Raw genomic sequence first — 26,973 nt, 5'->3', positions numbered from 1 at the left:
CTTCCATCAGCTTCATTGTTCTCCCCTTAATGCTGTCTGCCTTATCTTATACTACATTAAACTCCCACTGTCCCCTGAAATGCCACACTCTTCAAATCTTTGTGCAGACTCCTCTCTGATTACACTACTCTCTCTTTTAATTTACTTAGCAGACGTCTACTTATCTGTAAAGACCCAGCTCAATTAAAGCCCTCCCTGACACCCTCTCCTCTCTGTGCACACCTATTCCTCAGACTTCCTATTTCTTTTATAGTACTTGTTTGTCTTTCTTACTGTACTGTGGATTTTTACAATCTTTTACATTAATTTGATTGACAGCAATTAGCACTGGGCCTGGCACTTGGTAAGTGCTCAAAAATTATCAATCAAGTGTTTATATGCGTGTACTTGTAGGTGTATACACACATGAGTAAATGCATGCACAACTGGATGGACACACACACACACACACACACACACACACACACGCGCGCCAAAGAAAAAGCCTGGCTGAAGAGAGACTTTATCGCCATTGCTATGCAAGATTACTTCTCCCAGACACTTGCATAGTGTTCCTGGGATAGGAATTTAAATCAAGTTTCAAAGAACCACTATGAAAAATCATTTATGTAGACACAGGTGTTCAGATGCTTGCCTATTGTTCAAATGCCAAAAGATTGCCAATGCAACATGGTACAACTCCAGCCAAAGGAGACCTGGTACAACATTCCAGAATTGTATATGGAATAGAATTTCATCAATAGTGCAATCAAAGTTGCCTGTGTTTTTCCTAGAGTGTAACCAGGACTGAGGAATCGCCCCTGAATCTGCTCACTAACTGAAAGCTGAGAATGCTGAGACAGAGTGTATGTTCTGTGTGCACATACAAAAGAAAAATGCTTTGTGCTAAATCCATTAAAATCTGAATTCTGTGCTCATTGGTCATTTTTCTTAATTTGTTTAGTGAATCACTGGATGAACCAGCCACACGTGAATCCTGATTCACAAACTGGGGAGCTGTGGGGGCGAGGCTCCCTTGGTCTGTGTTTTTATCTATAAAATGCTCTTTGGCACCTCTTGAGGTCATAGGATAAATGGATCATGTGCAGAACCCGATTCTGCCTGAATCCAGAGTTAATCTGAAGCATACATATTATGTATATATCTCACATAATGTATATCTAACAGATTCAGAAGTATAATTTACTACAGTGGGTCTTCATTACCTGTGGTTTTCTATAGGCTGGATCTGATTCCTCTTTGCTCCTTTTTTATTGTTTTGGTGGAGAAACAAAAGCTTTACATATAAGATGTTCATTAAAGTCTTGGTAAGAAGATGGAAAGGAGAATATTGACTAATATTGAGGATTTTTATGAACCTACTACATCCCAGGAAAATTGGAAATGAGCAAATATAATCACAGTTTTCAAAAGGGGATGAAAGAGGGTTTCCAAGACTATGATGTAGAAGCCAAGGATTTAGTTTGAGAACTTGGAGCCTCAGTTTGTTGAACGCATTGATTTCAACAAACCAATTGAAAGGTTTGTCCCCAGCCACGGAGGGTTCCTAAGTTGGAGGACATTTTATTTTCTACAGCATCAAAATGAATGGTGAGGAGCTAAGTACAGATAATGTACTAAATTAGTACAACTATGTACTATTAATAACCAACCCTGCTAAGGGGTTTCCACTACACTGACAGAGATCAACAGGAAAGGAAAATTCTGTTTCTCAACAGATGATTCACATACATAATGCTAGATTAAACCAGGAACAATTTGAATCCCTGAATAGACCAATAACAAGTTCTGAAATTGAGGCAGTGATAAATAGCCTACCAACCAGAAAAGCCCAGGCCCAGACAGATTTACAGCTGAATTCTACCAGAGGTACAAAGAGGAGCTGGTATCCTTTCTTCTGAAACTATTCCAAACAATTGAAAAGGAGGGACTTCTCCCCGCTCATTCTATGAAGCCAGCATCATCCTGATACCAAAACCTGGCAGAGATACAACAAGAAAAGGAAACTGAAAGCCAGTATCCCTAATGAACATCGATGCAAAAATTCTCAATAAAATACTGGCAAACCAAATCCAGCAGCACATCAAAAAGCTTATTTACCACGATGAAATCGGCTTCATCCCTGGGATGCAAGGCTGGTTCAACAATATTCAAATCAATAAATGTAATTCATCACATAAACAGAACCAAAGACAAAAACCACATGGTTATCTCAATAGATGCAGAAAAGGCCTTCAATAAAATTCAACATCACTTCATGTTAAAAACTCTCAATAAACTAGGTAGTGATGGAATATATCTCAAAATAGTAAGAGCCATTTTTGACCAACCCACAGCCAGTATCATACTAAATGGGCAAAAGCTGGAAGTATTCCCCTTGAAAACTGGCACAAGGCAAGGATGCCCTCTCTTGCCATTCCTGTCAACATAGTATTGGAAGTGCTGGCCAGGGCAATCTGGCAAGAGAAACCTGGCAATAAGAAATAAAGAGTACTCAAATAGGAAGAGAGGAAGTCAAACTGTCCCTGTTTACAGATGATATGATCCTACATCTAGAAAACCCCATCATCTCAGCCCAAAACTCCTTGAGCTGATAAGCAACTTCAGCAAAGTTCCAGGGTGCAAAATCAATGTACAAAAATCACAAGCATTCCTATATACCAACAACAGACAAGCAAAGAGCCAAATCATGAATGAACTCCCATTGACAATTGTTACAAAGAGAATAAAATACCTAGGAATACAGCTAACAAGGGAAGTGAAGGACCTCTTCAAGGAGAGCTACAAACCACTGCTCAAGGAAATAAGAGAGGACACAAACAAATGGAAAAACATTTCATGCTTGTGGATAGGAAGAATCAATATCATGAAAATGGCCATACTGCCCAAAGTAATTTATGGATGTAATGCTATTTCCATTAAACTACCACTGACATTCTTCACAGAATTAGAAAAAAACTACTTTAAAATTCATATGGAATCAAAAATGAGTCCGTATAGCCAAGAAAATCCTAAGCAAAAAAGAACAAAACTGGAGGCATCACGCTACCCAATTTCAAACTCTACAAGTTTACAGTAACCAAAACAGCATGGTACTGGTACAAAAACAGGGACATAGACCAATGGAACAGAATAGAGATCTCAGAAATAAGACCACACATCTACAACCATCTGATCTTTGACAAACCTGACAAAAGCAAGCAATGGGGAAAGGATTTCCTGTTTCATAAATGGTGCTGGAAAAACTGGCTAGCCATCTGCAGAAAATTGAAACTGGACCCCTTTCTTACACCTTATACAAAAATTAACTCAAGCTGGATACCTATATAACAAACCTGCACATTCTGCACATGTACGCCAGAACTTAAAGTATAATAATAATAATAAAAAGACTTAAATGTAAAACCCAATACTATAAAAACCTTAGAGGAAAATCCAGGTAATACTATTCAGGACATAGGCGCAGGCAAAGATATCATGACAAAAACATCAAAAGCAACTGCAACAAAAGCAAAACTTAACAAATGGGATCTAATTAAACTAAAGAGCTTCTGTACAGCAAAAGAAACTATCATCAGAGTGAATAGACAACATACAGAATGAGAGAAAATTTTTGCAATCTATCCATCTGACAAAGGTCTAATATCCAGAATCTGCAAGGAACTTAAACAAATTTACAAGAGAAAAACAATCCCATCAAAAGGTGGGCAAAGGACATGAACAGACACTTCTCAAAAGAAGACATTTATGTGGCCATCAAACATGAAAGCTCAACATCACTGCATTAGAGAAATGCAAATGAAGACCACAATGAGATACCATTTCATGTCAGTCGGAATGGTGATTATTAAAAGTCAAAAACAACAGATGCTGGTGAGGCTGTGGTGAAATAGGAAAGCTTTTATGCTGTTAGTGGGAATGTAAATTAGTTCAACCGTTGTGGAAGATGGTGTTGTGGTTCCTCAAAGATCTAGAAACAGAAATACCATTTGATCCAGCAATCCCATTACTGAGTATATACCCAAAGGAATATACATCATTCTATTATAAAGATATATGCAAGCATATGTTTATTGGAACACTATTCACAATAGTAGAGACATGGAGTCAACCCAAAGGCCCATCAATAATAGACTGGATAAAGAAAATGTGTTACATATACACCATGGAATACCATGCAGCCATAAAAAGGAATGAGATCATGTCCTTTGCAGGGACTTGGATGGAGCTAGAAGCCATTATCCTCAACAAACTAACAGAGGAACAGAAAACCAAACAACATCTGTTCTCACTTATAAATGGGAGCTGAACAATGAGAACACATGGACACAGGGAGGAGAACAACATACACTGGGCCCTGTCAGAAGGGCAGGGTGGGGGAGAGCAGCGTGACAAATAGCTAAGACATGTGGGGCTTAATGCCTAGGTGATGAGTTGATAGGTATACCACCATGGCACATGTTTACCTATGTAGCAAACCTGCCCATCCTCCACATATATCCCAGAATTTAAAATTATATTTTTAAAAAAGAAAAGCATATGTGAAAAAAGAGATAATGCTAGATTACTAATGGGAAAGGAGGCCCAATAAAACTAGCAGTAAAGAAGAGACTATGCTTGGTTGTAAAGCTTTGAAATATCAACTCATATTTCTGTTTTGTGAAAATGCATCCAGAGACTGCAAACAGAAACCTTTCTTTGCCTCTGTGGACTTGGAAACCAATGGACCCAAGGACAGGTATCAAGTTATAACTTGTTGGTAAATAGAGACGTTTCTCTACTGGAAAATATGTGGAGCAGAGAACGTATTATGTAGGTATGTAAAGAGTAGAACAAAGATCAAAGAGTGGCAATTATAGGAAGTTGGAATTTTGGCTTAACATAAGAAAATATTTTATAATCGCCATCCCTGCTGTAAAAGGAAATGGTTTCCCTTTGTGGGTGGTCAGCAACCTGTCCCTGGAAATGCTTAAGCAGAAGCTGCACAGTGATGTAGAGGTGGACTGTGAGCATCTGATGGGCAGATCACTCTACTGATATCCACCGAGGTCTACCAAGTGCCAGGCACTCCTCTGCATTTGTGATTTATCTGGGCCTTGCAGTCTGGTCTGATGATTCCGATTTACATGGAATCTTAGTGATCTTCATCCTCAGCTATTTTGCCCTACATCATCTTTACTGTGGCTCGTTGGTCATGCCTTCTGCATTTTTGAAGGCCTGTGAAGCCACATAATTTTATGTTATGCATATATAAGTATTTAAGAGCCAACACTGAGAGAATGCCATTGGGGAGCTGGAAGAAGAGGTGGCAAGCTCTTTGTGGCAATGTGGTACAGTGGTCAAGAATGTGAGCTTTGAATCAGACCTACTCAACTTTCCAGAGGCTCAGTTTCCTCCTCTCTTAAATGAGAATGATAATGACACTTACATCATAGATTATTGTGCCTATAAGGTACCTAATTATCATATGGTAAACCCCTGTTTAGCCTCCTTATTGAGACTATTATGAGGCTCTGCACAGGTTCCCATTAACACAGTGCCTGGTACACAGTAACTGTTCAATAAATAGTAGCTCTTAGTAGAAATAGTAACAGTAGGAGAACAGTAGCATTAGTAGTAACAGTACTACTACCAGGGGTAATAGTAGTAGTAATAGATGTTATAGCAGCATCAGGAGCAGCTGAGCTAGTGTCAGAGGCATTCAAACCGGAGCAACTCCATCTTGAATACAGGCTGGGTAAAATGAGGATGAGATCTACTGGGCTGCCTTCCCAAAAGGTCAGGCATTCTTAGTCACAGGATGAGATAGGAGGTTGGCACAAGATACAGGTCACAAAGACCCTGCTGATGAAACAGGATGTGGTAAAGAAGTTGGCCCAAACTCACTGAAACCAAGACAGCGATGAAAGTGACTTCTGTTAGCTGGGTGTGGTGGTGAGTGCGTGTAATCCCAGCTACTTGCGAGGCTGAGGCAGGAGAATTGCTTGAACCCGGGAGGCAGAGGTTGCAGTGAGCCAAGATCCGCCACTGCACTCCAGCCTGGGCAACAGAGTAAGACCCTGTCTCAAAATAAATAAATAAATACATAAGTAAAATAATAATTAAAAAAAAAGAAAGTGACTTCTAGTCATCCTGGCTGATCATTATATCCTAATAATGCATTAGCATGCTAAAAGATACTCCCAGTAGCACCATGACAGTTAACAAATGTCATGTCAATGTTAGGAAGTTACCGTTTATGATCTAAAAACAGGAGGAATCCTCAGCTCCGGGGGAAATCTCCACCCCTTTCCAGAAAACTCATGAATAATCCACCCCTTGTTTAGCATATAATCAAGAAATTACTATAAGTATACTCAGTTAAGCAGCCCATATCGCTGCACTGCCTATGGAGTAGCCATTCTGTTATTCTTTTACTTTCTTAATAAACTTGCCTTCACTTTACTCTATGGACTTGCCCCAAATTCTTTCTTGTGAGAGGTCCAAGAACCCTCTCTTGGGGTCTGGATTGGGACCTGTTTTTATAACACTAGGATTTAAACCACACATCCTGACTCCAACTTCAGTCCTTTTTCCAAAACCTGACAATGTGAGTTTTATGCTTGTTCCCTTTTTGCTATGTAGTGGTTAGATGTGTGGTTTGAGACTTAAAGTGTTTCTCCCTTTTAAGAGTGAGAAGATCAGACTAATAATAGAAAGTAGATCTGTCCTCTGTGGATTCTGGACTCTTTACTCTGCAAAGGATATTGTGAGGATGATGTGAAAACAATAGGAAGATGTGGGAATCCCAGTTTAACTAGTGCACAGTGCACTTTATGCCAGTCTTGGAGTTAATAATAGTCCCCTTTCACTCTAAAAATTGTCATAGTTTGGGCAGGACGCAGTGGCTCACACCTGTAATCCAAGCACTTTGGGAGACCAAGGCAGATGGATCACTTGAGGTCAGGAGTTTGAGACCAGCCTGGCCAACATGGTCTTTACTAAAAATACAAAAATTACCTGGGCATGGTAGTGGGTGCCTGTAATCCCAGCTACTTGGGAGGCTGAGGCAGAAGAATCACTTGAACCCAGGAGATGGAGGTTGCAGTGAGCCAAGATCACACCACTGCACTCCAGTCTGGACAACAGAGTGAGACTCCATCTCAATAAAATAAAATAAAATAAAAATTAAAAAAGTCATAGTTTGGATGATTAACTATATGGTTACTCTAAATATAATATACTCTTAATTGTAGTCATTTCAACTTAGACCAAATTGCACTGACTGCAGACAAATTGTATTCAAACTAGTATTTTTTGAAAAGCAACTATCACTTTGAATGAATGTCACTCTTTTGGGCATAGATAAATAGCCCATCAAAATTGTCCAAGCAGGACCATTTGCAAAGAATTTTCCTGTTTCTCTGAGTTTCTGGAATGTGAAATTGACATTCTTTCTTGCAGAAATCTGTCTTATGAATAGTATTTATTGTTTTTCTTTCTGAGAGCTTGGTGAAAAACGAGTGTGTGTTGGGACGGGGAGGGAGGGGTAGAAGAGCTCAGGTGACTCTGTCTTTGAATACAGAAGATTTAGCATGGAGATATGCCCCAGGCTTTTTTGGGGAGGCTGGGTCAGTGCAGAAGGGAGGTGAGTGAACAAGCAGCTCTATAGCCAGCCTGCAGTTGGAATGAGGCTGGAGACTCCTGCTTTGGCATCAGCTGCTCCACACTCCCCAGATCAAATATCAGCTGCCAGGACCAACTGGTGCCTCCTGGAGGTCTTTAAAAAATGATTTTCCAGCTGTGAAAGGCTGTGCCATTGTTCTGCTGTTTGGCCACCTTCTCTCTGGCCGGCCCACTGGCAGCAGCCACGCAGGGCAGCCAGAATGAGTCAAATCAAAGGGTGGACAATACAGCAGCCACCCAGCCACCGTCCCTCCTCCCTCGGCTGTCTGATGTCAGATCATCAAAGGCCCTTGCATATGGCCCTGTGCTTGCTCTTCATTCACCTCACAGGCCTCTAGAATTTTCACAAGTCAGAGGAGGCGCCAGGAGAAAATTTGCGGCCCCTGAGGGTGCCCTAGGGGTGGTTAATAGCCAGGGAGGGTGACAAGAAAGGGGGAAGTTTAGTGTGCTGCGGATCCCAATTGTTTGGCTAACAGCCGGAGGTTGACCTTGAGCTTGCGTCTGCCACATGGCAGAGGCACCAGCCGGGCAGCATGTTCTGAAGGATCAGGAATAATGGAACTTGAAAATGCAAATGGCTTTAATGAATACTTCTCCCCTTCCACCCCCTACACCAAAGCTCCGTGTATTCAAAGAAACTTTTCTCAGTTTACAGGGAAAAGTTACTTACTTCTTGCTCTGCATCTAAAAGTACAGTTTCAGCACAGAGATATTCCATAAACAGAGACCCATCCTGTCAAAGCCCCTGCTCACAGCCTGACTTTCCTAGATCCTAGGGAAGCACCATTAATTTGGGAGACCGAGGCAGATGGATCACTTGAGGTCAGGAGTTTGAGACCAGCCTGGTCAACATTGTCTTTACTAAAAATACAACAATTACCCGGGCGTGGTAGTGGGTGCCTGTAATCCCAGCTACTTGGGAGGCTGACGCAGGAGAATCACTTGAACCCAGGAGACTTGATCCCAGCTCAGGGCAGTGGCCAAAGGGTGATTACAGACAGAGAAGGTGTCTTGGCCTTTTATGAGAGCCATAATCCAGAACTGAGAAGGTAAAGGCACTACTGTGGACTTATCTGACACTGGCAATGGGTCCGTGTAGAACAGACCAGGCAGTTGTGTGTGCTCCTGGGGTTGCATGCAGCGTTGCTCTCTCAGTCCAGCCGGGACACAGCGCACCGAGCTGGTATGGAAGGGACTGACACCTTAGGGGAACTCCCACTGCTCTGCCTCACTCCCCTGGCCCAGGCACTGCCCCAGACACTGCTGTCTCCTTCCTTCTAAAATGCAGCTTGGGAGAAAATTGAGGGGCTCACCTTGGGCCTCATCAATGCTCTTGCTGGATGACTTGACCTCTAATGATCTATCAGGTAGTTGGCCAGGTGGGATTCATCCTTGGCCTTAAATTCTGAGCCCCAGCAGCTTTGGGTGGCATAATCAACTTTTTTAAAAAAAGAAAACTGCTCCCCTTTATTTCCCATACCTAAATTCTGATCCTGGCACTTGTGGCTCAATTTCAACCCTTAAGGGGTTTGCATATAGGTAGGGAAGCTTGATCCATGTAATACAATGTATGAGAAAGAATAGGCCTATGAAATATGAAAGTGAATGTGGATTGTCATAATTTTCATCTCCGTATCTCTCAAAGTTATTCAAAGTGTTTTGTTAACTGTAAAGTAATACACAAATGTAATCTGTTGTTGCTACAGTTATTTTATTTTTTAAAAAGATAGGCAGCAGTTATTATTATATTATTTTGTAGAATTGAATGTATGAGAAAAATCAAGTGAACACAAAAAGCACTAGCTTTGCCACATGGCAGTTGTTCAAAATCTGTTTCCAAGGGTCACATTTGTGTGGCATTGTTTGCCCTGGGCTCCACTGTAAAGACAAATTAGAAGTATGCATCATCTTAAAAATGGGCTTTGGAAACAAAGCCAGTTTGGAACAAATTTTAAGGGATGTGATACTAACATTTTCAATTGTAAGCTATACAAACTGAATTAATTAATTAATGGAAAACTATTATTAGATGCAGGGTGTTCCGTCATACATTAGCTGCTGTATCCTCATAAACAAGCTCTATCTAGGAGGCCTTATTTATAGGCTGTAGAGTTTGCATAAAGAAAGAAAAAAATTAAATCAGAGGCTCTTTGAATATGGTATAGTGCTGAGATCTCATTTATTATTACTTTTTAAATCTACATGTCTCTTCAAATGCTTAAATTATTTTTACTGAACAGGAAGCTTAGGCAATGAACCTGGATTTATACAGTTGTTCTTGAAAGGGGCTTTGAAGGCATTGTGTGGTAATTTTTTCAGAAAGGAAAAACTTAGTTATGGAGCCATAGACCATTGTCCTGAAGGAGGAGGAATTAGTCAGTGTTTCTGTAAAGGTGGTTAACCTGCAGGCAGAAACAACTGCTCGGGACATTTTGCAAATTTACATTTACGTTTGTTGATTCCATATTAAACTGAACAACCAGGCACATAGAAGGAAAAACCCTCTTTTAATTAACCCTCTTGGTGTGGGCCCATGTGATTAAATATGACGGAGCTGCTCCTGGGGTTTCTGCTACTGAAAATACTAACAATAATCATTTGTTTTGTTTTTATATTTAAACACATTATTGCATAGCTTGGTGCAGAGATAATTACCAATTTTATCTCCTGTGTTTTTCTAATGTTCATTAATAACAATAAAGGGTTGTAGGTTAAAAACTCATTTAATTGCCTTTATGTTAATGACATTATGAATAGCCCTAGCTACAAGATTCTAATTCTGTCCAGTATCCTCCTTCTCAGTGGAGCCCCAGGAGGGCTGCTCATTTTATCAGCATTACTGATTCAGAGTTTTTCCTTGCAGGTGGGTTTTTGTACATAATCAGAATTAATGCACAACACATTTTGCAAGGAATGGAGTAGAAGCACTCAGAATAAGTAATTAACTAGAGTGCCCAAGGAAATATGCCTGAGCATTTTTTTTTAGCATATTCATAAAACATTAAGAACAGTCATAAACACAGTAGAAACAATTTCCTGGTAATGTGCTTTTAGACTATTTTCTGGCTCCTTTTTTTTTTTTTTTCGCACATAGGGAATTTTTTTTTTAAACTTAAAAATCCCAGGGATGCAAATAAAATGCCCAAAGTGTGGTGCTTGGGGATTAGATGTGCTTCTGTGCTGCTGCAACCAAGCTGGCAGGAGTCTGGGTACCATTCCCCTGCCCCCACCTCCATCACATAATTTATCAGATAGGAAAAGGACTGAATGCAGCTTGCAACATCCCAGGAGATGTGATTACCGCCCCCCCGCCCCCATTCCCAATCTCTGGAATTAACCTCTTGGCATAGGAAAGAATGCCCAGGGAGGAGGAGGGGGCAAGAAGCAAGGGGCTATTGTAGTGAACGCTGTAGTGACCACCCAGTTCCCCTCAGACTGACACACTCATCCCTCTAGTTCTTGATGGCTGATGGCTTTCAGCTAAGTCACTCTCCTTGGGTTATTAAAATCATGCCCCTATCCCCAACCACAAGCATCCTGCAGAAATATGGTCAATAGGAGAGATTAACAGTCTACGCAACCTAGGCAACATAGCAAGACTTCATCTCTACAAAACAAATTTTTTTAATTATCTGGGTGTGGTGGTGTATGTCTGTAGTTCCAGCTACTCAGGAGGCAGAGGTGGGAGGATCACTTGAGCACAGGAGGTTGAGGCTGCAGTGAGCCATGATCACATCATTGAACTGCAGCGTGGCCAGCAGAGCATGAGCCTGTCGCAAAAAGTTTGCCTCCTCCCTTGCCTCAAGGTGGTACAATTCGCAAGGGCCATCCTGGTATCAGAGTGCCCTGTGGGATTGGGTGAGGTGTTTCTCCTACATCCCTCATTCCTCACAGACGTTGTTCCACAGAGCACTCCCTGATGAATCTCTTATGCACGAATCTCAGAGTCCTTTTCCTGGGGAACCCTGACCTACAACAGGCAGGTAAGACACAGTGACAAACTATTCCATCTCCATGCTGGCCAGTGGGCAATGAAGCAGCAGATACTCGCAGACCTCTTTGACCTTGGTGTCCTCTTAGGGTGTGTTGGGCACAAAGTGGCAGCAGGAGCAGGGTACAGATACTTCTCCTTCACAGGCAGGCGGTATCACATGACCGAGGCATATGAAACTGTTTTTAAAATCACAGACCTCGGAGTTAAGTGGGTGAGTTCAAATATTATTGTCCATAGCTCTTGGCTAAGTTGCTTATCATCACTGAACCTCAGTTTCCTCATCTGGAGCTAAGGGCACAGGTAATGTTTGTATGGTGTTCAGCACAGTGCCCAATATGTAATAATGCTCAACAGATTTGATAGTTTGTTTTTTCCCTTTCTCCATCTTTATACCAGTTTTTCACGTGGACAGTATAGCTCTGGATACTACAAATAATCTTCATTCTTAGCCCGATCAGTATCTTCAAGATTGAGGTTTCAAATAGTCCTGGTTCAGGCTCTCAAAGAGATACATATACACCCAGGTTCCCAGCAGTATCATACACAATAGCTAAAATGTGGGAGCAACCCAAGTGTCTTAGTCTGTTCTCACTCTGCTAATAAAATTTATAAAGAAAAAGAGGTTTAATGGACTCACAGTTCCACATGGCTGGGGAGGCCTCACAATCATTGTGGAAGGCAAAGGAGGAGCAAAGACACCTGTTACATGGTGGCAGGCAAGATAATGTGTGTGTGGAAACTGTCCTTTATAAAACCATCAGATCTTGTGAGAATTTTTTTTTTTTTTGAGACGGAGTTTCACTCTTGTTGCCCAGGCTGGAGTGCAATGGCGTGATCTTGGCTCACCGCAATCTCCGCTTCCCAGGTTCAAGCGATTCTTCTGCCTCAGCCTCCCTAGTAGCTGGGACTACAGGCATGTGCCACCATGCTCAGCTAATTTTGTATTTTTAGTAGAGATGGGGTTTCTCCATGTTGGTCAGGCTGGTCTCCAACTCCCCACCTCAGGTGATCCACCCACCTCAGCCTCCCAAAGTGCTGGGATTACAGGCATGAGCCACTGCGCCCGGCCAGATCTTGTGAGATTTATTCACTATCATGAGAACAGCATGGGAAAACCCACCTCCATGATTCAAAGACCTCCCACCCGGTCCCTCCCATGACACATGGGGATTATGGGAGCTACAATTGAAGATGAGATTTGGGTAGGGACACAGCCAAACCATATCACCAAGGGTCCACTGATAGATGAATGGATAAGCAAAATGTGGTTTGTACATGCAATGGAGTCTTTTTTTTTTTTTTTGAGACGGAGTCTCGCTCTGTCTCCTAGGCTGGAGTGCAGTGGTGCGATCTTGGCTCACTGCAACCTCTGCCTCCTGAGTTGAAGTGATTCTCGTGCCTCAGCCTTCCATGTAGCTGGGATTACAGGCACGCGCTACTGCATCTCCCTAATTTTTGTATTTTTAGTAGAGACGGGGTTTCACCATCTTGGCCAGGCTGGTCTCGAACTCCTGGCCTCAGGTGGTCCACCCACCTCGGCCTCCCAAAGTGCTGAGATTACAGGCATGAGTCACCGCGCCTGGCCTGCAATGGAATCTTATTCAGTCTTAAAAATTAAGAAAGTTTTGACATGTACTACAACATGGATGAACCTGGATGACCTTATGCTAAGTGAAATAAGCCACTCACAAAAAGACATATGCTGTATGATTCCAATTATATGAGGTACTTCAAGCAGTGAAAATCAGAGAGATAGAAAGTAAAATGATGGTTGCCAGGTCTAGGGGGAGGAAGAAATGAGGAGTTATTGTTAAATGGGTACAGAGTTTCAATTTAACAAGAGGGAAAGAGCTTTGGGGATGGTTGGTGGTGATGGTCACATAACATTATGAATGTATTTAATACCACTAACCTGTATGCTTAAAAATGGCTAAGAAGGCAATTTGTTATATATATTTTACCATACGAAAAACAATTAGGGCAAACACTGCAATCATAATGAATATGAATTATTGAATCTTTATTTTCTTACTAAAAACAAGGAATAGCCTGTTTTTTTGTTTTTTGTTTTTTTGTTTTTTAAATATCAGCATGCAATCTAATGGGAACCCGCAGAAGAAGGGGTAATGGGCCCAGGACAGGGCTTCTGGCTAAAGAAGGAGCCAGAACATGTATAAGATACCAGATGACTCAGAACAAGGCCAGATTTAGTTCTTCCAAACACTGGTAAAGAGAAGTAGGTATTGATATTAGTTTGCTTTGTACCTCGGTCCCTTAATGCACTGGTTTATTTAATCTTCATAACATCCTTAATTAGGAAGTGTCATCGTGCCCATTTTGTAGTATAGGAAACAGAGTTAGAGAGGGTAAGTAACTTGCTCTAGGTTATGCTGCTGATACGTTGCAAACCAAAACCCTTGCCTATAACCACACTTAATAACAGAGAAACCCAAGGCTTTAAAATGTGTGTGTGTGTGTATATATATATACACATGTGTATATATAAAAAAATATATATATATAAGTATATATACACATGTGTATATATAAATATATATTTTTTTGAGATGCAGTCTCATTCTGTCACCCAGGCTGGAGTGTAGTGGTATGATCTCGGTTCACTGCAACCTCTGCCTCCTGAGTTCAAGCGCTTCTCCTGCCTCAGCCTCCTGGGCAGCTGGGATTACAAACACCGGCTACCATGCCTGACTAATTTTTGTATTTTTAGTAGAGATGGGGTTTCACCATGTTGGCTGGGCTGGTCTCTAACTCCTGACCTCAAGGGATCCTCCTGCCTTGGCCTCCCGAAATGTTAGGATTACAGGTGTGAGCCACCATGCCCACCTAAAATGTACTTAAAATGATCCCCAATATCAACATTTCCCAGCCAAATGGATGTCCTAGTTCTTTTTAATAAAAGTATCAAAAAATTCAAGTTCCATCCAAAGACCATTTTATGGTGGTGCCTGGTGCCCATGCCATTTCACAGTGAAGTCAAAATGTGTTAGTGCTTTAACCATAGAAATGTGCTTTTCCTGTGGCATTCTAACTTGGAAACACAACTCCCCTGGTCTTAAAATTAAAGACATTTGCTTTGAAAGTCCGGTTTAAGAGACATGGAAGTAATCACTGTTCAAAACAATGTAACATCAGATTTTGGTTAAAGATACTGCATGTTTAGCCAATTGCAGTGGCTCACACCTGTAACCCCAGCACTTTGGGAGGCCGAGGCAGGCGGATCACCTAAGGTCAGGAGTTTGAGACCTACCTGGCCAACATGGTGAAACCCTGTCTCTACTAAAGGTACAAAAATTAGCCGGGTGTGGTCGGGTGTGGTGGTGGGCACCTGAAATCCCAGCTACTCGGGAGGCTGAGGCAGGAGATTCGCCTGAACCCAGGAGGCAGAGATTGCAGTGAGCCAAGATCGTGCCACTGCACTCTAGCCTGGGCGACAGAATGAGACTCTGTCTCAAAAATAATAATAATTAATTAAAATTTTTAAAAAGCATGTTCAAAATGTTCAAAAATGCAGAGTACAAGAATATAATTTCCTTGTAATAGTATAGATTTGTACAGCACATAAAAATGCATCAAATGTTTTCACACTTATTTGGCTTCACAAAAACTTGGGGGCATGATATTAGAGCCCCATTTGCCAGAGGGTAAGACTTCACTTCTCTAAGGAACCTGCCCAAATGCAAAACGTTCACTTGGCAGCCGGGATGCCGAGATGAGTCTCGATGCCACTCTCTAGACTCTTTGCTACTCAAGCTGTGGTCCTTGGGGCAGCAACATCAGCATCACATCACCTGGGAGTGTGTTAGAAATGTAGACTCTCTAAAATAGAATAGAAAAATAAAAGGCTGTGAAATCTGACAGACCAGGAAAAAAAAAAAAAGAAATCATCCGTGTACCATATTTTCTATTATTCAGCCATAAAAAAGAATGGAATTCTGTCATTTTCACCAACAGGGATGGAGCTGGAAGACACTATATTAAATGAAATAAACCAGACACACAAAGACAAATATCCCATGTTCTCATTAATATGTGGGAGCTTAACAAAAATTGAACTCATGGAGATAGAGAGTAGAATGATGGTTACCTCTCAGGAACTGGAAAGGGTGGTGGAGAGAGAGGATAAAGAGCAATGGTTAATGAGTATAAAAATACAGTTAGATAGAAGGAATAAGACCTAGTGTCCAGTAGCATAATAGGGAGACTATAGTTAACAATAGTTTATTGTATAATTTAAAATAACAAAAAAAGTGGAACTGGAAAGCTCCTAACACAAAGAAAAGATATATGCTTGATGTGATGGATATCCCAATTATGCTAATTTTATCATTACACTTTGTATGCTTGTATTAAATATCACATGTGTCATATGTACAACTATTACATATCCATAATAATTAAAAATTAAAAAAAGAAATACAGACTCTCAGGCACCACCCAGATCTACTGAATCAGAATCTATCTTTTAACAAAATCTCCCATAATTTCGTATGCATATAAATTTTGAGCACTGTCCAAGAGCCTTGACCCAAGTCTCTCTTCTAGATTGTAAGACTGCAAGCCCCATGAGGGAAGGCCTGCATCTTATCCACTGTTGTATCTACAGCACCTGCCTGGTGTCCTGCCCAGAACAGATGTTCCAGTAGACCACATCAACAATTGTGTCATTGGGTGGTTTGGGTAGCTTGCTCCATCTCCCTGCCAGCCAGTTCCTATCTGTATCCATTCCTAGAGGAAACAGAGTAATTGCCCATGTTCCTGAAGGTCCATCATCAGCACAAAGGTATCTGCCTTGGTCATTTGAAAATGGTGGAGTCATGCTTGAAAGATAAACTGAAGCCTGTGGCTTGCAATCCTCTTTCTCAGCCTATAAAACATGTGCCTATAGGGAGTGGGAACATTGTACTTTGTAATTATTTAAATGAAAACAACATAAATGAAGAGGAAAGGGCTATTTATATCAAGTGCTACTAATTAAATGAGAAATAATGGGCCCTGCTGAGAAAGGATACAGAGGGAGAGAGCAAGAAAAACTTCCTGCCAGTAAAGACTAGCAGACAATGGGACAGTTTTCCTAGTGGGATAATTATGACTCCTGGAGTAGATTGTCCGAGGCAAGATGAGATAAGTACCAGGAAAGTATAATGTGCTTCCAGCCCTATTATCAATGATGCTTTCAGACACCAGCTCTGGGTCACAGATTTTGAATACACTAAATGCTTAATTCAGTGCTGCCCTTTCACCCAAAAGATCTCAGGGTAACAGAAAAATGTGTGTACCAGTCCAGTGCTCTCTGATTTAACTCTTCACTAAAATACTCTAGGAATATACCATGGGAGGTGGAAATTGTAACCTCTACTTCTCTTTCCCACCCAGAAGGTGATTTCCATTTCAAACAGCTGATAGAACAACAATGTGGTCATCAAAAAGCTTGTGAAGATGATTCCCTACCTCCTGCCTTATTTTTCTTCGATATCACTCTGAAGAAATATTTTAGAAGCAGGAGATTGGTGGTGTGGAGGTGAAATTCTGCTGTTTAGGAAATCAATGCAGATTGAAGTTTCATAAGATGTTGATTTCTAAGCTGCTGCATTGAAAACGACTTGCTTTCTCATTAGTTGGAAATAGTTCATGGCTATGATAAAAATAAGACAACTTAAAACATACACTTGCAGAATATGTTTGACTTTCAATTTGTCCTTGGAAGATCTGGGACCTAAGTAAAGATGCATTGACAGAGAAGCCTAAAGACTGCAAGTCACAAATGCAACAGAACAACACGCTTAGAGCTCAGACTCTGGGGCAGAAAGACCAGGGTTTGTTTGAGTCCAGGTGCACGCCACATCTTCACGTCACCTGATCCAAACACTTTACTTCTCTAGGTCTTGTGTTCCTCATTTGTAAGGTGGAGGCAATAATAGTAACTACCCCTATGGTGTGCTGGGAGGATTAAGTGACATTGTTTTATTCCACAAATGGGATACACATTGCCTGGCTGACTAGGCTCTAGGTAAATGTTAGCTGCTTTTGCCATGCAAATCAATGGCTTCTATTTGAAAATCTTCCAATGTTACACGTGTTTACTATGTACCTTTTATAAGACTGAAACAATGAGTACTGAGAAAGGTTATCTGGAGCTATTTCTTGCCTTCAATGAGCCTATTTCTTGTCTTCAATTAATTGGGAAAATGATATGGGGACATGAAACTGTAAAGGAAAATGAAGAGCAAGCCTGGTGAAAGATGGAGCCAGAGAAGGAGCAATGACACACGGGAGGGCTGGGACGGCATGGAGAGATGAAAGGCAAGAGCAGTGGGGAAAGGCTTCAAGGAGAAATAAACCGGACTGTGGCAGGGCCCTGGGGGACATGTGGATCTTGAGAAGGGTGATGAGCTGCACAGCAATGAAATCATACTAGACATGCTCTCGAACTACCTTGGTATCTAACAAGAAATTTTTACTTGGGAATGCCTCTGGTGAGCGTGTGTTGGCTTGTCTTTATGGCAACCTATGGATTTCATTCTTGGTGACTCTTGGATAAGATAGTCACTCATTCATGTATATTGAGCATATAATCTGGGGATATAGATGTGAACAAGACCAACTATGACCTGATCTTTACAAAGCCCATATTCTAGTGATGTAGATATAAAATAAGAATCTAAATATATGATATGATATCAATAGCAGTGAAGCAGGGCAAGAAACAGGGAAGATTGGCAAGTAGCCATTTTACATAGACTGCCTGGGAAGGTCTTTCTGTGACATATGAACACAGGCCTGAAGACGAGGAAGAGTTTTCCAGTAGAGAGAACAGTAGGTGCAGAGGCTCCAAGGTGTGCATATACTTCCCACTTGGAAAGAAGGCCTGTGGCGCCAGAGTGGAGCAGGCCGACTTCTTCCGTAGTACATAGTGTGTCTGCCCAAATGACACACTAATGAGGAAAGCAGAGCTCAGAACCATTGAACTTACCTCCAAAAGTAAGTTAACAAATAGAATTGAAGGGATACTAGCAATGCAATTGGCATTTGCAAACTGATGAACTCATTTATCTTATGAACACCAGGCAGATTTAAAATGTGTGTGATAGCTTAGGCAGTAATACAAACATAGCCTTAGTTTGAATTATTTTCCATCTTTCTGCTTGTGGAAAACCCCAATGCTATTTATTATGTAGTAAAATTACATTGTTTAGTAAAAATCCATGAAACAGGTCGATTTCTGGATAAGAAATGAGTACACTGTGTACTGGAACCTTCATCTTGGGACTTCCCCCTGAATAATACCGCATTATTGTCTAACACCAATAATTCAAGTGACAATGTGTTGTTGCAGGTCTGTTAACCTGAAATCTTGAACTAAATCTGTCAAAAGTTTTATTTTTTTGCAAACTGGCTAAAACGTTTAGCGGCAAGAAAAAAAAAATGTCATGGAAGAAATGTTAAGAAACCTTTGCTTCAACATGAAGAGTTGTTTTTACTTAATATTTTTTGCCAACAGGCTGGTAACATATTTTAATTTTGATTTACCCATTTTCTTAAACTCTGCTGATAATATGTAGACATATGTCATAGGCAAACAATAATACTTCACTCTCCTCACTACAGGAAGAGAATAATTATCGATATGTATGTATAAATGGCGTGTTCTTCAACTTCTTGATTCTTTAACCTTTCTGTGGAAAAGACCCTTGGGATACTATTGAGGAAAAAGTGGTTTTTCCTTCCAGATGGATTCATTGGCTAGGGCAATATTTTTAGTTATGCCAATAAAATGGAAGGGAGACAGAAAACCAGGCAACGGCAGAGTGGTTAGTGTGGGACTATTACCAAGGCAGAAATGAGGCCAAAGAGATGATAAATGTGTGCCTCTTGCCCACTCCATCAGCTGAAGCCTGACCTGGATCCTCTTTTCCATCTGAGCTCCATGCAAGCCACCATTTTTCACAGCAGCACTTAATAGTGGACATTAACTTAGCCCTCCCCAAAAGGGCTGACCTGAAGTCTACCGTCGGTGCTTCTCCAAACTGTAATCACTTGCTCACTCGGTAATTTTATCAAATAGCATGCACCTTTTCCAGCCACTTATTGGCCAATTAAGTCAAGTTCTCACTGAGGGGGTCCAGCTGGCTTCAAGTTATCTTAGATGAATTGATTGAAGACATTCTGCAATCTATGAACCCAGTTTAATGATCTAGGTGATAATACTTGTAATTCTTCTCAGTCAGGGGAATTTGCTGCAGCTGTTGTCGGCAAATCCATGTTCTGATACATTGAAGTACCAGAAAAGCATTAATCCGCCCTCAGAGTTTCATAGCAATGGCTGCATTGTGAAAAGGGAAATTTAAAATTCACCCAGCATTGCCAACTGAAGACAATCTTTCCGTTGATGTGTTTTTATTTTATCCCACTGTAAATTTTTTTAAGGTGGAATATGGAAAGAACACATTATTGATCATCATGAGGAATGGCGAAATACAATTAAATGCTCATTCAATATTACTACTGCAAACAGTGCATCAAACGTTTGAGATACACAAAAGCACTGTTTTAAGGCAAGAATATAGTATTTTTGAAAGTATTGGGGTGGGGCTTAAAGGACTAAAGTCATTTTTTTTTGTATGAAGTGTTACATGGAAGAAATACACAGCAAGAATTTGTGCTCCCACCCCCTGGATTCACTGCTATTGAAGTGATAATGAAGAAGTGTCATACAGTGACATGGGCCTTGAATGTATCTCTAAACACTTTTATGCACAGTGACATATTTTTAAAAAGTATTCATTAAATAATTTGCTTTCTTTCTTTCCTATGTCTGTGTTTGTTCCTTAAAACACTGAAACATTAATTCTCCTCCCTATGAAGCAAGTACTGTAAATAACGCTCTGGAGGTTTTTCTGGGTGTTACAAATTCAGAATACTTAGGAGCATTCTATCCTGCAGTGGGTCTGTGAAGTGTATGTTTACAAACCGAAACGCTGGTTTTGATTTTCTTATGAAAGTGGCAGCTGTGATATTAATTTACGCAGTGCTGAGGAGCTGCCGTCCCTGTCTTTCCAGAGTGGGTTCCTTTTCACTGAGAGGTGTGATTGAACCTGGCTTTGGGGATGTGTGACTTGCTGGGAAAGCCTGGTACTTTTGATGAGATTTTAAATTCTTTCCAATGAGGAAGGAAAAACAATGGACTAGGAAGGATGTATTTGCAAACGGAGTGTAGGCTTTGGTGGAAAAACTTACTTGGATCACGGCTCTACTTTGTATTTAGGGATCCAAATTCAACGAAGATAAAGAGCAGGAAACAAAGAGTGACATTTTTCTTTAATTTTTCTAACCAGGAAAGGGCAAAGCCAGGCAGAGCTTTGGGGTCTTTTATGAAATAAACTGAGTTTTCTCTGAGAACAAAACACCTAATTATTTAAAGAACTGTTTTCTGCACTTTTTTTTTTTTTTTTAACCTCTGTGTGTGGCCTCTTCCACCCTCTCTCACTTTGTTGTTAAATTAATCTAACTCAAAATTTTCTAACTACTGTAAACAAAAAATCATCCAATTATGATTAATAATAATAGCTAGTAACAAATACTTGTCACATGCAGGCCCTGTTCTAAGGATGAGACATGGATTAAAACGCAGTTAATTCTCACACAAATAAGATCAATGCTATTATTTCCTGTGTTTTGCAGATGAGGAAACTGAAGAACAGAGAAGTTAAGTGGCATTCAAATTCACATAGCTTGTACTCCTTAAGAAATGAGAAGAAAAAAATAAAATAAAAATAAAACAAATTCACACAGCTAATAAGTGTCCGAGCCAGGGTTTGAGCCAAGGAGGCTGGAGGTAGTGTCTGTGTGCTTATTGATTGACTACACAATACTACCTCTGATTTCTCATGAGTACAAAGCTTCGAGTTTTCTCTATTTACTTTCCAGCCTGCTTCCCATGCTATCTCTACAGGTGAAGAATTACAGAAGAGCAAAGGGACAATTGGTGTCACAGCAGACAGAAACCTCAACTGTTCCAAGTCGTCATCTTCAGGAAGCCTTCTCTCTGATGTATGACTTCGTGCCTGTCTAACCACCAAGGGGCCCAAAGCACTTTACAAACTAACTTTTTAGTTGTCAGTATGTTAGCAAAGTGTCAGAAGGGCAGACATTGTGCTTTAAAAATAAAATAAAATAAAATAAAACAAATCAACAACAAAAAATGAAATATCAAGTTAACCTCGAACTCATCTCTCCTAGGTTTGAGACTGGTTTCTCCTTCATGCCCATTTTGTCTCATTGAAACACAGATACATGTGTCCCTTTCCACACATGTTCAGGTTATTCTTGAAGTCGAAGAGCTATTTTGTCTAGATTCAGCACCATAAGAGTTATTGGAAAATGCTATACGTGTGAAGAACTGGTATGGAGATAGGGAAATAGGAAGAGAAAACTTTATCTTAACTTTACAGGTGAGGAAAGAGGCTAAGGTCACATATCAACTTTTATTTTTTACTGCTTAGAGCATCTCTTTCAAGAGATTAAAATGTATTACAATTTGAAATTATTTTCATTGAGATTTTATTATTTTGTTTTTTAAAAATACATGATCTCTATTAGAGTTTCATAGGTTAGGGTTTCTCTATATATACCACATAGCACTCTATACGTTCCTTCTTATCATTTACCATAATTGTAATTAATTAATGCATGTGTAATTGCTTATATAGCTTTGTTTTCCCTAAAGAGAAAGTTTGATGAAAATAAAGAATGAGAACATGGCGTTTACCACGATGTCCCCAGTGTATTTGGCACATAGTAGTAGGTGCTTATATACTTATTGAATGATGTCAATGGATGAATCAATAAAATATTTACTATTTGCTAAGTATAAAACAGTGTTTTATTTTGTTTCAAATTAACAAACATTATTTTTTAGAGCAGTTTTAGGTTCACAGCAAATTTGAAAATGCTGTTTTCGAATAGCATTCCCACACACCCCTATCCTCTTACACACACACATAACCTCCCCAACTATCAACTAAAACAGTACTTTAAACGAGAGTAAAACAGTTTTGTCTTTGGGTTCCTTGTCTAATTTATGTCAAGTATGACAGCTGGAGAAAAAGCTGAACTACTAATAACAAACACGGCCTCCAAATAGTGACTTAAATAAGATAGAGGTTTGTTTTTCTCTCATGGAACAATCTGACAGATTCAGATTAAAGGGGTAGCTCTGTCCCATGAAGCCAGGGTGGATCTGCCATCCCCAACATATGGCTTCCAAGGCTGCTCAAGTTGTCACCATTTCCAGCTGGTAGAGAGGATGATGAGCCAAAATCCAGCACATGGGCCCCTTCTTAAGTTGGAGAGAACACAGCAGTTGCACACATCTCTTTCACACCCCATTGGCCCAAACTTTAGGCCCATGTCATTTCTAGCTGTCAAAGGGCGGGAAGACCTAATTGCTAGCTAGATGGCCATGTGCCCAGAAATATGGAAAAGATAGGTTTTGAAAGACAACTAGTGGCCTGACATACCCATGGCTGAGAAATATTTATTAAGATAGCAATCCAACACATTTCAAATGAGCTGAACCAAGACCATAAAGTTCTAATCTTAAAATATCTTGAGCTCTTCTCACCAACATGACACCACTTAATTGGTAACAGCAGTATTAGACAAGGAAGAAAAGAATGGTATGACGACAAGAGGAAGCTAGGCAGAAAAAGAACAGAATAATGCAAGGAACTGGTCTTTGGCTTATCAATCATTTGCTGAATCATGCCTTTCCTTTTGCAAGAGGAAAATGCTATAGTAGGCAGCCTCTAAGGCACAACTCTATGATCTTAGCCTTTTATATTTGTACCCTTGGTAGCCCCCCTTGAGCATTGGGTTGAACTTATTGACTTATTTACTTGCTTCCAACAAATAGAATACAGCAAACGAGATGGATGTCACTTACCAAATTAGTTTACAAAAAGATTGTGGCTTCCATCTTGGGACTCCGTTCTTACGCTCTCACTCATTTGCTCTGCCACTTTGTAAGCTGCTTTATGGAGAGGTCTGTGTGGTGGCGACCTCCAGTCAACAACCAGTGAGAAACTGAGGCCTCAGTCCAATAGTACGTCAACAACCATATAAGCAAGCTTGGAAGCCGATACTCTGCAAGTTGGGACTATGTAGTTCTGGTCCAAAGCTTAATGCCACCTCATGAGACATCTTGAGCAGGGCAGACAGCTAAGTGATACCCAGATTCCTGACCCACAGAAACTGTGAGATAATAAATGCTTATGGCTTTAAGGAATGAACTTTAGGGGTAATTAGATGACTAATGCAGTGAGAGAACGAATACAGCATTAGATAACTAATACAAATTCCAGTCACAAGAAAATGAATTCCAATTGTCCTATAATTTCCTGCTAGTAATTTTGTGTAACAAGCATCTTTAAGTTGTCTTATTAACCAAGACTGTAATTTACCTGTTTCCAAAGTCTGGTCTGGAAATCTCTGGGGGTCCCCAAGAGTCTTTCAGGGAATCCATGAGATCAAACTATTTTTTTTTTTTTTTTTACTGAGATGTTACTTACTGATTTCATTCTCATTATTTCATGAGTATGCGGTGTAATGTTCCAGAGGCTGCATGTATGAGATGATGTCATTGCCCCAACAGCTTATGAAATGTATGCTTGTATAACCTTGTGTTTTCTACAATTTTCTAAGGTAGATTTAGATTAAAAAATGTGCATTTTCTGAGATTAACTGTTATTCTCAGTACTTCCTAGGCTGTAAGTAGTTATTGTCAATTATATTTGGTAAAATCTCTGTAACCTGAGTGCTGTCCAATAAATTGTTAGTTTAAAATCCCAACGTTTACCTTGCAACTATGCAGAAACATAACAAGAAGTACAATTCTGTTGTCTTGTTTTGCAATGGTATTTTAGGATTTTCTCAGTTTTTGTTTCTAATGTAGTGAATACTGATAGATATAAACCCTCATAAACAAAATCTCTTTGAAGTCTTAATAATTTTTAAGAGTATAAAGGGAATAACACCAAAAAGTTTAAGAATTGTTTGTTTAGGCTGGTGCAGTAGCTCATGCCTATACTTCCAGCACTTTGGGAAGCTGAGGCAGGAGGATTGCTTGAGCACAAGAGTTTGAGAGCAGCTTGGGCAACATGGTGAGACCCTGTTTCTACGAAATTCAAAAAAGTAGCCGGGCATGGTGGTGCGCACCTGTGGTCCCAGCTATTCAGGAGGCTGAGGTGAAAGGATCACTTGAGCCTTGGAGGTCCAGGCTGCCGTGAGCTATGATTGCACCACTGCACTCCAGCCTGGGTGACAGAGGGAGAACCTGTCTCAAAAAAAAAAAAAAAAAAAAAAAAAAAAAAGACTTTACTTGTTTAATCCATCAATTGACAAATGTGATTGAGCCCCTATATGTGTTCAGCATTGTACTATGTGTGACATAAAAGTGTGAACAAAACCTTTGATCTTAAGTTGCTTAAAATCTAATTGTAGAGATGAGATTAATTTAGGGGGTACATAGGAGTGTTGTCTGAGGTATATACTGTAAAGATAAATGTTGCAGTAGAGACCTGATGCAATAGAAGGGACATAAATGTACACAAAAGGGGGAACTTGGAGGTTGGTGGTGGAGGATGGGGGGAGGAGGTGAAAAGAGTCATTGGGAAATGAGTAGTGCTAGAAGAAAGGCATTTCTGCTCTCCTTATGAGAATCTCCATGAATTTGAGAGAAAAAATATGCAGAGAAGGCACTGGGGAGATGTATCATTGAAGGGCCAGGAAAGGAAAGCATAGTCTTTGGCAGCTCTGAGCCACATGTTGCTTGGATTTGGGGGACTTGCGTGGGAGCTCTGTCTGCCAAGTGTATCCTGCTTGGATGGCTGACCTGATGGCCATCACCTTCACACAGCAGGCACAATTCTGATCCACACTTCTTATCAGTATGAAACCTGGAATTGTGTGTACTGTAAAACTCAACTTCATCATATGAAAATCCACACCTAGACTTTAGAAGATGTTGCCAATGCTATGTCTGTGTTAGGCTCACATAGATGTTTTTCTATTTAGGGGATATTGCAGCACTTGTTTGGGGGAAAAATAAAAGGTTATTTTACTTCTTTGGGCAAAAGATGTCACTGCTTCCACTTGACCAGTAAGAATGAGAAAACTTGGGCCCTAGTCTGCCATGTACAAACAAGAAACTTCTAATAGCTTTAGCTGTCTGACTCTCAATTTTAGCATCTGTAAAAGAGGGATTTTTGCCCAATACAGCTTCAAAGACCCTCCAAATAAAAGACTTGGAGCAGAAGGAAAGGAAATGAAGAGACCAAACTTGGCCCCTTCAGGCAAGGAAGGTCTAGGGGCATGTGATCTGGTATAAGATGCAGATAGGGCCTACGAGCTGGACTTGGTCAGACCTCCACAGAGAAAAGGGAACTTGCTGGTAGTATTGCCCTTTGGGGCTGCACAAATGACAAACACACACAATATATATGTATATTAAAGACAATTAGGATAGGAGGTCAGTATTGACACAGGGTGACCCACTCTTGTGAGGAACACAGTTCAAGACCCAGGAGAAGGCACATCTCTTCCCCTTTGTCCTCTAAACCGCATCTGAAACCACAAGGGTTTGTGGCTTGTGCCACCATCTGTGTAAAAGACAGTGTCGTGGGGTGCAGGGAGGATTTGAGTGGTAGAAACACTTAGGTAAGAGAAAAGACTAACTTGTCAAATCCTTCCTCTCAGATAGTGTGAATGCTATAGATCTTTTCATAATGAAGTATCATTTCCCGGTAGCGCCAAGTATCCATTTTCTTGCTTCTCTTTGTATTCAAGTTTGGTTCCAAAGACACTCAGGAGATAGCACAGTATTTGCTGCAGTTGCATGGGGTAGAAAAAGAACATTTTGCAATAATTTATATCATTCTTAAAATTGTGTATGTAAGTCTAGATGCAACCTTCAGGAAGCATGATATTTATTCTTTGCATTAATGACTAGATTCTAAGCATTAGAATTGCAAGTAATTTTAGTTTTATCAAAATGTTTAATAAGATGTCATTACATTTTTAAAAAATTAAATGAAAACTTTATTTAAACTGTTTAAAAATTCTCTGAGGGCAGCAGCTAAGATAATGGTGGCAACGTGATAAATAAACAGAAAGATTTATCATCTAGGATACTGGCCAATTTTTTAAAAAATTGCATTTGTCATGTTTAGCACACATTTGAATTTGTTACTAGGAGATGTGGTGTCAACCTTTTGTTTCGATAGCAATTCAAAGATGAT

The 26,973-nt window shown here is 40.3% G+C and overlaps 1 long non-coding RNA gene across 1 annotated transcript in view; it reads left to right on the top strand.

Moving 5' to 3' along the window:
• LOC126963974 (uncharacterized) overlaps positions 1-21,633 on the top strand; it is a 41,917-nt gene extending 20,284 nt beyond the window's left edge. Inside the window, exon 3 of the long non-coding RNA XR_007729270.1 lies at positions 21,605-21,633. This is a non-coding gene — a long non-coding RNA (uncharacterized LOC126963974). The remainder of the gene's footprint in view (positions 1-21,604) is intronic.
• The last annotated feature ends 5,340 nt before the right edge of the window (positions 21,634-26,973 follow it).

This window comes from Macaca thibetana, chromosome 1 (genome assembly GCF_024542745.1).
Source record: "Macaca thibetana thibetana isolate TM-01 chromosome 1, ASM2454274v1, whole genome shotgun sequence".
Classification (NCBI taxonomy): Eukaryota; Metazoa; Chordata; class Mammalia; order Primates; family Cercopithecidae; genus Macaca; species Macaca thibetana.
This window is presented reverse-complemented; position numbering and strand designations above follow the sequence as displayed.